The 15,580-nt window shown below is 39.2% G+C and overlaps 1 protein-coding gene across 1 annotated transcript in view; it reads right to left on the reverse strand.

The window, feature by feature from the left end:
* Nucleotides 1–15,580, reverse strand: part of Clvs1 (clavesin 1) — a 210,777-nt gene that overhangs the window by 100,401 nt on the left and 94,796 nt on the right. The window lies entirely within an intron of this gene.

Genomic DNA, 15,580 nt, shown 5'->3' on the forward strand with positions numbered 1-15,580 from the left:
TTCTTGGATTTATCTCATTTCCCATCCCCAGTGAGGTGTGAAGTTTCTTCTGTGTGGTGCACCAAGTTGCCACATGCCCAAACAGGAGTGACTATGGACCTCTGAAACCATGAGCCCAGATGAATCATCCTTCCTTTCAGCCTGATTGTCTCCAGTGCCTCATCTCAGCGATGGAAAGCCATCATAACTGGTCTCCAGAAACCCTCACCAGTCACCTACTTTTCTTTTATGAATTCAAGACAACCTAGTCTTTTGCCACTGTCATGTTTTCAAAGTTTCCATCTTGGTACATCCTCAGGGACTGTGGCGTTCTCTGCCACTGGCAATTACTCTTAGGAATACTGCTGTTTTTGCAACTTGTCTGTTGTGCTAACTCTTTCAAGGTGGCCTCTTGTTAAAAGTTTTTTTTGCTACTCAAAGACAGATTTTTATTTTTAACTAAAAATGTTTGTGTAGGCACTGAAGTAAGATAGAAACAGGAAGAGCACTGTAAAAAGTAACTTTGAATCTCGGAGCCTCAGAGAAAAGTGAGTAGATTCTTAGACTATTATGGAATTGTTTCGAGATTAAAATGTAGACAGCTGTACAGGGCATGGGAGTAAGCTCTGGGCTGACAATGAGCCTGAGGTGACGTTCTTGAGGAAGCCTGACCTTTAAAGTTCCTCCAGTAACTTTGTCCCTAAGTTAACTGTCCACATGTTCTCAGCGTTTTCATAAAAACTCCCCTCTTAGCAGGCTCTCTGCTAATTCCCACAAACCCCTGCTTGGTCCTATCAAAGGGTCTGGGATGTTCTATTATCTCTTCATTGCCCAGTATCCACTTCACTTCTCCTGCCCTTCCTGACTATACTAGCAACCTGTTCATTTCTGAGACAGCATTTCTCATTTCCCCAGGAAGCCCACATAAGTAGATAGTGTCCTTTATCCAGCCCCCATGCTAACTTCAGTCATAGTACTGATGGGCCCAGTTGCTACAGTAATGGCTTTTCTAGGGAAGTTCATGAGAAATATGCAAAGCTAAGCTCTCTCTCCCTCTCTGACCCTATCTCAGGCATTTTCATCTGAATTCTTGCCCATCTTTCCCCATGTTCATAAGGAGACGGTCTTTGTAAAATGCTGAAGGCATCTTTAAGCCCACTCGTTGTCCTACACGATACACCCAGTTCTGCTAACCTTAAATTTAAGTGTATCTGCTACCTTAAATTAAATGTATTAATAGAATCTGAAACCTCCTAGATTTTCATTGTTTATATCTTCATTTCAGCCACAAAAGTGCCAAATGTAAATTATACTAATAGTTTCTCAACTGGTTTCTTTACACTTGCTCTTGATCTTTAAGAAAAAAGCTGTTCAGAAAAAAAGGAGAGTACAAACATTCCCAAGATTATGACGGGTTACACCCTGCAAAGTTCATCATAGGATGAAAGTATTTTACATCCACAACCCATTTTACATATCTAAGCTACTCAACATCACAGCTCAGCAAAATGGCTTGTTGTGGGGTGTCAGTGTCTCTTAAATTTGTGGCTGACTGTGGCTGTGGCTCACTCTGCTGGCCAGAGTTAAAAGAGAGGCTGAGACCATCCTTCCTTAGCCTGAACAAAGAGTGCAGCTCACTTTGAAACCGTTTCTGTTGAGTTGTAATATAAATTATATTATGTTGTCACATGCTCTTTGTGTCTACTGAGAACTTCCTGGGACCAAGAGACAGGGCTCATTGCATCATATTCAATGTTTATTTCAAATAATCTCCAAGTCTCCCTGTTTTGGATCAGGCTGGTCCCCCCAGGACTCTGTACAAGGAGGAAGGAGAACAGCAAAACATTGTCCCCTAGAAAACAGCTAAAGGTAAACCATTTCCAACTGAGTTGATTTTTGTTTACCCCTGGTATAAAGATGCTTACAGTGGGAACAAAAAACTGGAAGCCCCCCCCCCAGGGCGAGACCACACTGCTTTGCTGGGAAATCCCTTAACTGGGGATCCCAGCACAATGGAGCAAGGCTTTCCCAGTTATTTCTGCTGGCTTTCGTAAGCCCTGTATTCTATTATGTTATCTACCAGCTACTGGCTATTTATCCTCCTATTTTTCCTTGCCATGTGCATACCATACTCACTCATTTAAAATCAGCTATATGACTATTTTAGATCATTTACTGGACCGAACATGCAGCATTTTTCTTTTGTACCATTAGAAAGTAAAAAAAAAATAGTAATAATACGTCAGTAATCAAGAATTGTCTGTAATGTGCTTAAAACACAAATTAGATCAAATCATTATTTTGCTTGAAATCTTCTAATTGCTCCCTGTTTTATGACGCTAAAATCCATCCAAGCTAACAAGACACTCCACCGTGTTTGACTGATCTACCACTGCTCACAGCACCTGACCAGAACTGGGGCGTCCTGCTGTGCTATGGACTCTGCATGGGCCCTGGCATCGGTGCCCTGTCTTCATCCTCACTGTACCTGTAACGTCTTACCTTACAGCTGTGCAGCCAACAACTTTACTTCCTTCATGTTTGTGCCCAAAAGTCCATCCATAAGTCATGGCCTTTTCGTCTTTAAATTTAAGTTTAGTTACCTTTCAAAATTTCTTTTAGAGAGTTACTGTTACATAAAGAATAAAATTATACACATTAATGGATTTAAACATATGAATACATTGCATAATATTTTAAAAGCATTTAAAACATAAAAACCTCATTACATATTTATCATGGTGAGGGGCAGAACTAAGAGTCCTTTAGTAGGCTATATTGAGCTATTTTCTAGTCTCAATCTTCCTAACTGGCTCTCTTCTTTTCCATGGTAGTCATCATGTTTAACATCTCGTTTATAAGTGTATGTTCATACACAGACATAATGGTTACAGTTTACTGCCTGCTCTTCGCACTATAATGTATGCTCTGTCTGGGCAGAGGTCTGTTTATTTTGATTCACTGCTATGTCCCAAGCACTCCTAGGATACATCTATGATGGCTTCCATAAACACTTGCAGAGTAGATAATAAGCGGCACGTTAAGGAGTGTTGGTCTTCACTCAAATACAGATCCCTAGAAAGCACTGATCTGAACCGTCCAACATTCTGCACTACACCACCCAGGCATGAGCATGAACATTGCCAGCACACAATGGGCAAATGTTGACAAATGAGCCTCACCTTCTAAGGAATTCTCAAGACAGTAAAAGACATAACTCATGCATGCACTTTTCATTCCAATAGTCATTAGTGGATTTTGTGTTTCACTGGCTCCTGTTTGAGTGTCAGCCACTTGGTGAAACTTGCTTTAATGGCAATCCACAGGCAACAGCCATTGATCCCTTTGTATGTGAATAAGGCTGATTAATGTAAATACTACTGCAATTCTTCAGTTGGATAGAACACAGAATAATTTGTCAGAGATTATGGTAGTGAGTGGGAGAGACAGGGGATGGGATTTCTAGATTCAGTGTCATAGGGAGAACTACTGCTATAGAGAAAAATTCCTGGAAACTCTAGATTCTAATATTTTTTTTGCTTGAAACGTCTTATTTGCTACTCACTTTTTATTTCTATATTCCAAAGGCCTTAGAATAATAATGCATTTGCCTTTAGGGATCTTGCTTTTTAATAGATGTATGGGAATCTTTTCCTAAGTTATGAAGGCTCAATATAAGAAGTGGAATAAATATCATTCATCGTGCATACATCTGACCATCAACAATATGGTGTAATCTAAATCTTGCATATGAAAGGCATCTAATATAGCCTCCGACTTTAAGAACTCCATAGAAAGGCAGAAATTGAAACTGACAAGGCAGAGAAACACATTGAACATGTGGAAATGTATATACCTTGCTATGAGCATGCAAAAGAGAGACTAAAACAGCTCTAGCTTGCCCACACGGTTTAGAAGTCAGCAGCAATAGATCTGTGTGTCGAGGAACAATCAGGTGGTTATTAAGGATAAACCAAGGTGGAGTCAGAGAGAGACAGGCAACATTGACTGTGTGCAGTGTCCTGTGTGGCCTGTTGAAGGCAAGGCTGGAAGAGATGATTGTAGGGATGAGGCCAACAGACAAGGCTGGAAATTGGACTGGGGAGGGGTACAAGAGTATTTCCCGACAGGCTGTGAAGGATTGTTTTAGAAAATATGGCAGTGATTGACTGACCATTCTCAGAGAAATGGAAGTTTCATTAATCTGATAGAGTTTGCATATTTAATAATATTAATAAGGCACCTACAATTTATCTCACACCTAATGATAAAAGACTGAATGCTTTTGACCTAAAATCAGAAGCAAAGCAACTATATCTGCTATCATCACCTCTACTAAGCATTGAAAAGAAAATGAAATGTAAAATTATTTCTGTTTTCATCATACAGAAAGCTCTATGTGGTCCTTTAAAAAAAACTTTTGAAAATTTAAAGATAAGTGTTGTGGAGTTTCCTGCCTAGTTCTGCAGCCACCTCAGAGGTACAAATAAACACTTGATGCTATATTAGTTATTAATACTGTTGGCTGGTGACTAAGGCTTCTTATTAGCTAGCTCTGCCTAAGTTAACCCATTCCTAATAATCTAAATATTTCCACATGGTCGTCTCTTACCCGAGAAAGGGTCTGGGCCTGTTATTCCTCTGGCATCCTACATAGTGACTGACTCTGCCTATGTTTCCCAGAATCCTCCACCTCTCCACTTATCTTGCGTCCCTGTTGGCCAACAACACTTTATTCATCCACCAATAAGACAACACATATGCAGAAGAACATTCCCCATCAGGTAAGATTATATAATATAATGCTATTGTACTAATATACACATACGCAGAAGAACATTCCCCATCAGGTAAGATTATATAATATAATGCTATTGTACTAATATACACATACGCAGAAGAACATTCCCCATCATGTAAGATTATATAATATAATGCTATTGTACTAATATACACATACGCAGAAGAACATTCCCCATCAGGTAAGATTATATAATATAATGCTATTGTACTAATATACACATACGCAGAAGAACATTCCCCATCAGGTAAGATTATATAATATAATGCTATTGTACTAATATGCACATACGCAGAAGAACATTCCCCATCAGGTAAGATTATATAATATAATGCTATTGTACTAATATACACATACGCAGAAGAACATTCCCCATCAGGTAAGATTATATAATATAATGCTATTGTACTAATATTAGTTGTATCTCAACACATTAGTATAAAAGATCTAAAAACAGGAAATTAAGTTCATTTAAAATTTCAAGAAGAATAAAATGCACAGAAATAAAAATTTACCCAGAAAAGTACAAAATATGTAGAAAAAATTGTTTACAACAACTCAAGATCCAAGGAGATGGTAAAGATTCCCATGCCTGGAATACTTGATACCATGGTGACAGTGTTTCCCAGGTTCATCTTGATCTAAATTAAAGCCCATCTTTCACATTTCAAGTTCATGGTTGTTGGCATTGTTTGATTGTTTGGTTTGTTTTAAGAGTCACATGAAACTGTAGAAAACTTGAATAGCCCAAGCAGACTTGACAAAGAGAATGAAGCTGGGAAACTCACATATCCTCTGTTATTACAAATCATCACAAAGCTACCCTTTCCAGTCAAGACAATATCATAGTATAAAAAGTCAACTAATGGAATAAAGTCAGGCCCAGAAACTAATGCCCTATGGTTCATTAATTTCTATAAGGGAATCAAAACCATCCAGGAAGAAGGACCAAAGCTTAAGAGGAATACTAGGACAATCTCAATGTGAAAGACTGTTGATCCTGCTTCATGCTATGCACACCAAAAAGTCTCAAGAAGGAACTCATGTCTCAATGTAAATATCTTAGAAAAAACATAGGGGCAGGTCACCTGACTTTAGTTAGTAACAGTTTTTTAGATACAAAGCCAAACACACAAACAGTAAGAGAGCAGAGTTGATTAAGTCAGACTCATCAAAATGGAAACATTTTATGATTTATACATTTTTGTTGGCAAAGTGAAAAACAATTACAAAATGGGTAAAATGCTTTATATGGGAAAGAAATTTTACCTAGAATATACCTATATCTCATACAATCCAGTAACTTAAAGACAACAAGTCAATTAAGAGTTGGCAGAAGCATCAAACTGGTATTTGAAAAGACACATGAATGACAAGTACATGAAATGGTTTTCACTATCATCAGCCAAAGAAATGCAAAGTCACGACAGGACACTGCTTCATAACAACCATGGCTTTAATTTAAAATCCAGTAACTGAAACCTCAAGTAGGTGATGTGCAGAAACTTGGATCCTAATACCTTGTAAGTGGGAATATTAAAGGATTCAGCAACTTTGGAAAACAATTCGGTTGCTTTTCAAAATGTTAAATGCAGAGTTACCATGTGATGCTGCCATTTGTTCCTAGATGTATATCCCAAACATCTGCCCTTACAAAATTATTACATACCAGCAAGATGGCTCAGCCTGTAAAGGCCACTGTTGCCAAACCTGACATCCTGAATTCAAATTCTGAGACCCACATCATGGAAAGAGGGGATAGACTCCTATCCATTGTTGTCTGACCTCTATGTATAAGATAAGGTATACATGAGCTTGTATACACATGAATAAATAAAAATGAGAAAGAGCATTATACACAGTCATATTACAATTCCTTATAATTGCTCAAAGTGGAAATCACCAAATGCCAAGCAACTGAGAAACAGATTAAAAGGTAGTCTAGGCATACAATAGAATGTTATTCTACAATATAAAAGAATAAAATACTGACACAAGCTCCCCTGTGAATAAGCCTTGCAAACATTATGTTAAGTTAAAGCAGGGAGGTACAAAGGACTATTCATTGTATGGTTTATTTTATAGGGAATGTCCAAAATCAGTAAATCTATACCCAGACCAAGTAGATTCCAGATTTCAGTTCTAGGAGGTGTGAGAGCATAATCAGTAAGTGTGTACATCGGGGAAGTAGATTTCTTGTGGCTTCCAGCTAGGAGGGATAGAAAGTAATGACTGAGGAATAGCTGCTAATTGGAATTGAATTGCTTTGTAGGGAAACACCAGATATTCGGGTAGTTCAAGCTGCCCTGGAACTGGCCATGTAGCCAAGGGCAGCCATGAACTTCTGTTCTTCTGCCTCCATCTCCCAAGTGCTAGGATGACAGATATGTATTGCAATGCCTTATTCCTGTACTAGAATTCAAACTAAGGACTTTGTACATCCAAGATAGTCCAAAATAAATATTTTTTCCAAATTAGAATAAAAGTAAGTGGTGTATATTAAAGAATGATTTTTTTCAGAACCACAACCATGCACTGTATGAGTATGTCAAAGCCTGACTAGACCAAAGCACAAAGAACAGTAAAGAAACTCTCCTGTCCTTTGGGAAAAACTAATGAGGTCCCAACGAAAGCAGCAGCTCCAGGGATGGAGAGAAAAAGATGAAAGTTTGTGAAACATTAAGTAAAATCACTTAAGATTGGATACCAATTATATACACAGGAAAAGAAGAGATTTATGAATCTAATCAGCTTTCACATGTGGTATAAATATCTGAACAGTAAAGCATTTTAACACCCTAAAACATTTGAGAATTGCAAGAAATAGATATTGTAATACAAAACTAGCTTCATCTTAAGGAGACAATGGTCTTCATACCCAGGAGTACAGTCAGGATTTCTGACTCTGGAGCCTTAGTAAGGTATTCACGTGAATCATTAGTCAGCTTTGGAGCACTGAGTCAACCACCTGGTTCCCAATTCCTCATTTGTATAAGAAGATCCTACAAATAAATGATGCTCCAAGAGACTGTTGATGATGCTGGGATCAGATGCATCAGTATTACATGTGCTTTTGTACATAAATGCAGATTCTCATACCACACCCCGGCCCACAGAAGCACAAACTCAGTGAGAAGAACAATCTGTGTGTGTGTGTGTGTGTGTATGTGTGTGCGTGTCTGTCTGTCTGTCTGTCTGTCTGTCTGTCTAAGTGTGTGTATGTATGCATGTGTGCTCACAGAGGCCAGAAGAGGATATTGACTCTCCCACTCTGTGCAGCAAATGCCCCCTCACAAAGTTGGGGTTACAGACATTCGTGTGACCTTGTATGACTTTTTACTTGGATGCTGAAATTCAGACACTGGTCCTCATGCTTGAGGAACAGTCACTCTTATGCACTGAGCCATCTCCTCTGAACCCTGAACAATCATTTTCATCTTTAACACTCTTCTGTAGATACAAAAGTATGGTTGTTTGGGTCACACTGATGTATAATACCCCAAGATCTCTTTTAGATCTAAAACACAGTAAGAGCAGAAAAGTTCACAAAAGATTGAGACATCTAGAGGAAATATAAGGTGCTGATATCTAACCTATTGGTGTGCAATAATGCTCACCGGAGGAACGGTTGAAATGCTAGAAGATGGAAGGGTAGAGGAGTTTGCAATATCACAGATCGAGGTACCAGAGGGAACAAAATGTGGGAAATGTACAGTTTAACCATGATCTGAGAAAAAATAATAGCAGGGACAAAAAAAGGAGTTGTGCTGGGCAGTCCTGAAAATTAGGGAAGGACAGTCTCAGATAGCGAACATTACTTCATGCCCGGAGCTGCTGTGCACTTTACATAGTTATTATTATTGGGGTTAAAATAATCTTTATGAACAGCTAACTTTCTGAGGGAGTTACTTAGCATTAAACGCACATTAGGAACTAAACCAGAAGTTAAGAACAGAGCTTTGTGGCAAGGTATTCAGTGACCATGTGCTCACCTGGGACAGCATCTGAGGATGGGGGGCTCATGTGCTCACCTGGGACAGCATCTGAGGATGGGGGGCTCATGTGCTCACTTGGGACAGCATCTAAGGATGGGCTCATGCGTTCACTGGGACAGCATCTGGGAATGGGGTCATCTTCTCACCTGGGACAGCATCTGAGGATGGGGTCATCTTCTCACCTAGGACAGCAACTGGGAATGGGGGCTCATGTGCTCATGTTAGGATATCTCACAGCTTAGGTTGAATCTTGACTAGACTCTCTTTCAGAATCTCCTTGTCTCTTGCAATGACTAAAAATTCACTTTAATGCTGTACTATACTACTGCTTTTCCAGAAATATCTTCATCAAAGCCTCATTGGAAAAAATTTAATGGAAAAAATTCATAATTTCTTCCGAAACCTAATGAGTCTGTGGATTAAGGCATTAGGAATTATTCCTCTCAACTAATGACATTTCAGCTGAGCTGACATTAGCTTAACTTCTTGCTTTTTCACCTTCTTAATACTTTCCAGAAAATGTCTTTAGGTTTGTAAAGCCCAGTCTATTATTGAGGCAGAATAAATTACCTTTGTGACTATGAATTCTTCAGTAATGAGGAGTAGTTTGCCAACTCTTTAGACTACTTTTTAGATCTTACAATAACCACCTTGCATCTAGCTATCCAATGTGTTATTTCTTTTTATTTTCCTACAGGTGATCCCAAAGAAACACTAAGCTAATTTTTATCCTGTCCTGGTAGTTTGACTGGCTGGCAAACCACCCCTTCTAGTTCTGACTGGGGTAAATAGTTCCTGACTTGAAGGGAGCTTTTTGTTAATTGGCATTATTTGTTCTTATCAAATATTAGGTCAGATTTCTCAGACAAAGCAGACAGGGCTCTAGCTCTGCCCTTCCTGTCTTAATAGTCCCCTGACATTGATTTCTCTGCCTTCTAAAGTGCACTTCAGGCTGCTTTATCCAATAACTAGCATCAGGGCACACTAAAACGCAATTAAGGTAAATCCCTTCCTAATATTTTCTAAATACAAATCCCAGATACAATAAAAGGATGGATTAGAAAGAAATCCCAGTCTAGAAAATGCTAACAGATTTTATTTAATATTTGAGATACATGATGAATCTGTAAGTCTAAGCAAAGGCAATTAACAGACTTCATAAAAACCTCTGTAACCATTTGAAATAGGAGCAACACAAATTTGGGTATAAATTGTAAAAACACTTTTGTGACATGAGGAAAAAGGTTCATTTCCTTCAGTAAAAATGGTTTCTTACAAGCTAGTAGTAAAACAAGATTCTAACCCCACCCAGAGTGGCTGATGTCTATTATCAAGCCATATGCAGAGAAAAAAACAACAAATTTTGGAAATGATGCCATCTCACTAGTAACCACCATGCTAAAGGTATTAAAAACAAGATGCTGTGTGTAGGGTGCATCATCAGATATCAAGTACTCATATTTGGTGTCCAGAATGTTTTGACTTAGGATGCTGTGTTAGATCCCACTAGTGACTCTCCCTCCTCTCCTGCCCTCCCTCCCCCATTGCTTCTTTCTTCTCTTCCTTCCCTCTGTTGAAAATGACCCCAGGACCCCATAGTAACAGAATATGTAATGAATGGTTTTGAGAGGAATTTGAATTTACATGGCATTCTAATTTGCATTATTTATTATTGCACACTGCATATCCTAGAGCAACGAATTGTTCTTTCATATCTGAGAATCTCCAAAGAGCTTTCCTGGTAGTGTGAGAAACATTTTCACTATCAACTATTCTCAGTCTCTTAAATCAGGATAGTTTTGTTTGTTTGTTTGTTTTTGTTTATATACAGCCAAGGTAGTACTCTATTGTGTAAATGTACCATATTTTCCTTATCCATTATTTGGTTGAAGGACATCTAGATTATTTTCAGGTTCTGGCTATTACAAATATTGCTGCTATGAACATAGTTGAGCAAATGCCCTTGAGGTATGAGTGTGTATTCTTTAGGTGTATGCCCAAGAGAGAGTGGTATTTTTGGGTCTTGAGGTAGATTGGTTCCCAATTTTCTGAGAAACTACCACATTGATTTCCAAAGTGGGTGTACAAATTAGCACTCCCAACAGCAATGAAGGAGTGTTCCCCTTACTCCAAATTCTCTCCAGTATAAACTGCCGTCCATGTTTTTTATCTTAGCCATTCTGACAGGTGTAAGATGATATCTCAGAGTTGTTTTGATTTGCATTTCCCTGATGGCTAAGGATGTTGAACATTTCCTTAAGTGTCTTTTGGCCATTTGCGATTCCTCTGTTGAGAATTCTTTGTTTATATCTGTACGCCTTTTTAAAATTGGATTATTTGTTATTTTGATATTGAGTTTCTAGAGTCCTTTGTGTATTTTTGAGATCAGCCATCTGTTATATATGGGGTTGGTGAAGAACTTTTCCCATTCCTTGACCATATTCTTTGCCTTACAGAATCTTCTCAGTTTCAGGAGGTCCCATCTATTAATTGTTGTTCTCAGCATCTGTGCTACTAGTATTGTATTTAGGAAGTGGTCTCCTGTGCCTATGTGTTCAAGGATACTTTCTCTTCAATGAGATTCAGTGTAGCTGGATTTATGTTAAGGTCTTTGATCTATTTGGACTTGAGTTTTGTGCATGGAAATAGATATGGATCTACTTGAATTCTTCTACATGCCAGCATTCAGTTATGCCAGATGCATTCTATTTCCAATGTATAACTTTAGCTTCTTTATAAAAAAATCAGGTGTTCATCTGTATGTGGATTATTATTAGAGTCTTCAATTTGATTCCATTCATCCATCCATTTTTGTGCCAATACTAAGTTGTTTTCAGGACTATAGCTCTATATTAGAGCTTGAAGTCAGGGATGATGATACCTCCAGAAGTTCCTTTATTGTTCAGTTTTGTTTTGGCTATCTTGGTTTTTTGTTTTTCCATATGAAGTTGAATATTGCTCTTTCAAGGTCTTTGAAGAATTGTTCTGGGAATTTGACAGGGATTGCATTGAATCTGTAGATTGCTTTGGTAGGATTGTCATTTTTATCATATTGATCCTACCTATCCAAGAGTATGGAAGATATTTTCATTTTCTGATATCTTCTTCAATTTCTTTTTTAGGGACTTAACGTTCTTATCATACAGGCCTTTCACTTGTTTGGTTAGATATTTTATATTTGTGGCTATTGTAAAGGGTGATGTTTCTCTGATTTCTTTCTCAGCCCATTTATCATTTGTATATAGGAGGGCTACTGAATTAATCTTGTGTTCATCACATTACTAAAGATGTTTATTGGATGTAGGAGTTCCCAGGTAGGGTTTTTGGAATCACTTATGTATTCTATCATATCATCTGCAAATAGTGATAGTTTGACTTCTTCCTTTCCAATTTATATTGCTTTAATCTCCTTTTGTTATTTTATTGCTCTAGCTAGAACTTCAACTACTATATTAAACAGTTGAAATTTTCAGGCAAACAGATGGAACTAGGAAAAAACCATCCTGAGTGAGGTAACCCAGATCTATAAAGACAAACATGGTATATACTCACTTATAAGTGGATATTAGACATAAAGCAAGGGGTAACCAGCCTACAGTCTATAACCTCAGAGAAGCTAGATAAAAATGAGGACTCTGAGAGACATACATGGATCTGCCTAGGAAGGGGAAATAGACAAGATCTTCTGAATAAATTGGAAGGGGGAGGGGAAGAGTAAAAGGGGAGGGGTAGAGGGAGGAGTGGAGAGGGAGAAGAACATGAGGGTACTGGATGGTTGAGATGGGGGTAAGGACAGAGGGAGAGCAAGGAAAGAGGTATCTTGATTGAGGCAGTCATTACAGGGTTATCGAGAAACTGGGCACTAGAGAAATTCCCAAGAATCCATAAGGATGACCTAAGCTAAGACTCTAAGCAATAGCGGAGAGAGTGCCTGAACTGGCCTTCCCCTGTGATCAGATTGTGATCAGATTGGTGATTACCCTAACTGTCATCATAGAACCTTCATCAAGTAACTGATGGAAGCAGATGCTAAGATCCACAGCTAAGCACTGGGCCAAACTCCTGGAATCCAGTCATAGAGAGGGAGGAACAATAACATGACAAAAGGGGTCAAGACCACGATGAAACCCACAGAAACTGCTGACTTGGGCTAGTGGGAGCTCACTGACTCTGGATTGATAGCTAGGGAACCTGCATAAGGCCAAACTGGGTTCTCTGCATGAGGGTTGACAGTTGTGTGGTTTGGGCAGTTAATGTCCCTGGCAGTGGGACCAGGATTTATCCCTAGTCCATAAACTAAATTTTCAGAACCCATTCCCTATGGAGGGATACCTTGCTCAGTTTAGATACAGTGGGCCGGGCCTTGGTCATGCCTCAAAGTTTTGAGATAGACTTTGTTGAGTCCCCATGGGAGGCCTCACCATTTCTGAGGAGTGGATAGAAGGTGGAGTTAGGGGAAGCTGGGGGTATCAGGAAGAGGGTATGGAGGGGGAACTAGGATTGGTATGTAAGATAAAAATGATTGTTTTAAAAAGCAAAAAAATAGTTCTGGGTGGTAGTGACACACCCTTAATCCCATTACTTGGGAGGCAGAGACAGGCATTTCTCTGTGAGATCAAGGCCAGATTGGTCTACTGAGGGAGTTTCAGGACAAACTCCAAAGCTACAGAGAAATCCTGTCTCAAAAAGTCAATAATAATAATAATAATAATAATAAGTAAAAAAATAAAAAGCAAAACAGGGGTAGTTAACAGTTCCTATAACTTAAGATATACAAGGAATGAAGGTAAGCTGCAAACATTTTCTATTGCATTGTAACTATTGTAGACAAAAATTCCTCTGATAGTCTACATGTGTCCATGTCTTTCATAGTGCTGGTTGAGTGTGACAGACTCTTCCAGATTGCTTCAGAATACAGTTGTGCACACTGTATCTGGTGCTATGATACACTGATTCTCTCAGGGCACTGTTGAATAGTAGCATCTACATAAAGCAGACCGAATTCTGCAGTTTCCAGGTTCAGAAGGAAACATTTATGTGACCTGTGCCCATTCTCTGGCTGCCAACTGGGTTAGAAAGGCAGGGATTGAGCCCATGACCTTGCCCATTCTTAACACATGTTCTTCCCTTGAGTAACACCCAGACAGCTGTTAATTTCTTAATAGTGCCTATGCTGTGGATATACTAAGGAATCCATGAATTTATCATCAAGGATTGCTGGTAAAGTGGGAGCAAATTGGCTGGACCAGAGCATCTCTTAGTGCCAGCATGCAACTGATGGTGATGATTCTGCAACACTCGTATGATGCCGCAGATGTGATATTCTGTGGTATGCAATCACTCTGAAATTCCTTAAGGAATGTTTTACTTCATTGCTCTGTTGCCAAAGCTCCAAGAATAATTAACAAATTCTACATGCAGACACATAGAGTGCTAGACCATTTATGGAAACAACACTCTCAAGACAGGACCCCAGGAATGTCGAGCTTCCCTGACTGACAAGGGAGCACCTGGGTCGTTTTTGTTTTGGGGTTGATCCAACTGTGCTCTACAAAAACCAATCTGATTTTTTTTTTTTTTTTTGGTTTTTCGAGACAGGGTTTCTCTGTATTGTTTTGGAGGCTGTCCTGGAACTCGCTCTGTAGACCAGGCTGGCCTCGAACTCACAGAGATCCGCCTGCCTCTGCCTCCCGAATGCTGGGATTAAAGGCGTGCGCCACCAACGCCCGGCTTTGCGCCACCAACGCCCGGCTTTGCACCACCAACGCCCGGCTAAACCAATCTGATTTTGAAGACAGGAAAGTCTTTGCTGTCAATGTTTAACACAGAGTACCTCTGGGTCACAGTACCTCTGATTTTTTTTTCTTGCTCTTCCATTAATTACTTACATGTTTTTATTTTCTAAAAATATATCTGAGCTGCATATTTTGTGAATGTAACTTACATATTAATATTTCCACATATAAAGCCAGATCCTTCTAATATAAAAAGAGCTTGTATTTTGAGGTGTTTCCTTTGTACTGATTAAAAGGGCTTAGCAATGTTTAGTGGTTTCTTAGAAACAAATGCCTTCATCTTCATTCAATGAAGTCACATGTTTATTTCCACAAAGGACACTTTTTCCCATGGTAAGACTCATGGAAAAGTGTGAGTTCTCTTTTGGCCTCCATGGAAACTAAAATTCATTCAGAATGGATGCTTGATCATTCCAACCATTTTTCCATGCTTTTTCTTGTAGAGCTTCAGATGTAGCACCTTGGGCAGCACATGCTTCATCCTGTCACTCTTGCAAACGATACAGACACCAGGGACCTCTTACTCATACAGGGCACAGTCAAAACATCACATGGAGAAATGCTTCTGAAAAGAGGCTGGTCCAGAGACAGTGTGACTGACAGATGGGCCAGGAAGGAAGACTGATTCTCAAGGCATCCTTCTCTTTATAAGGCCAGGTCTGGCTGAGCCTGGAAGACAGCATAGCTCAGAGTTGTCCCACTATGTGAATTCTCTCCTTCCTTTTTCCTCTGCTTGACTTTGGCTCCAGTTGGCACTCTAGTCTTCAGAAACAGGAAACTCTGCCCCATGTTTGCAAGGGACAATAGTTTTCTATGCATGGTTTAATCTCAAGGGAATGTTGGTTATGCAGGGAAAGGCCCTTTAGGAATGTCAAGTGCTACTTGGACTTAAGGTTGGGTCCCCCAGGACACAAACAGCACTAGAAATGTCATCTTTCTGCGGATGTATTACAATGATACATTCAGAACAGAATTCTTTGACAGTCACTCCACACTTCATTTCGTAATCA

This window comes from Mesocricetus auratus, unplaced genomic scaffold (assembly GCF_017639785.1).
Source record: "Mesocricetus auratus isolate SY011 unplaced genomic scaffold, BCM_Maur_2.0 Super-Scaffold_6730, whole genome shotgun sequence".
In the NCBI taxonomy this organism is placed as follows: domain Eukaryota; kingdom Metazoa; phylum Chordata; class Mammalia; order Rodentia; family Cricetidae; genus Mesocricetus; species Mesocricetus auratus.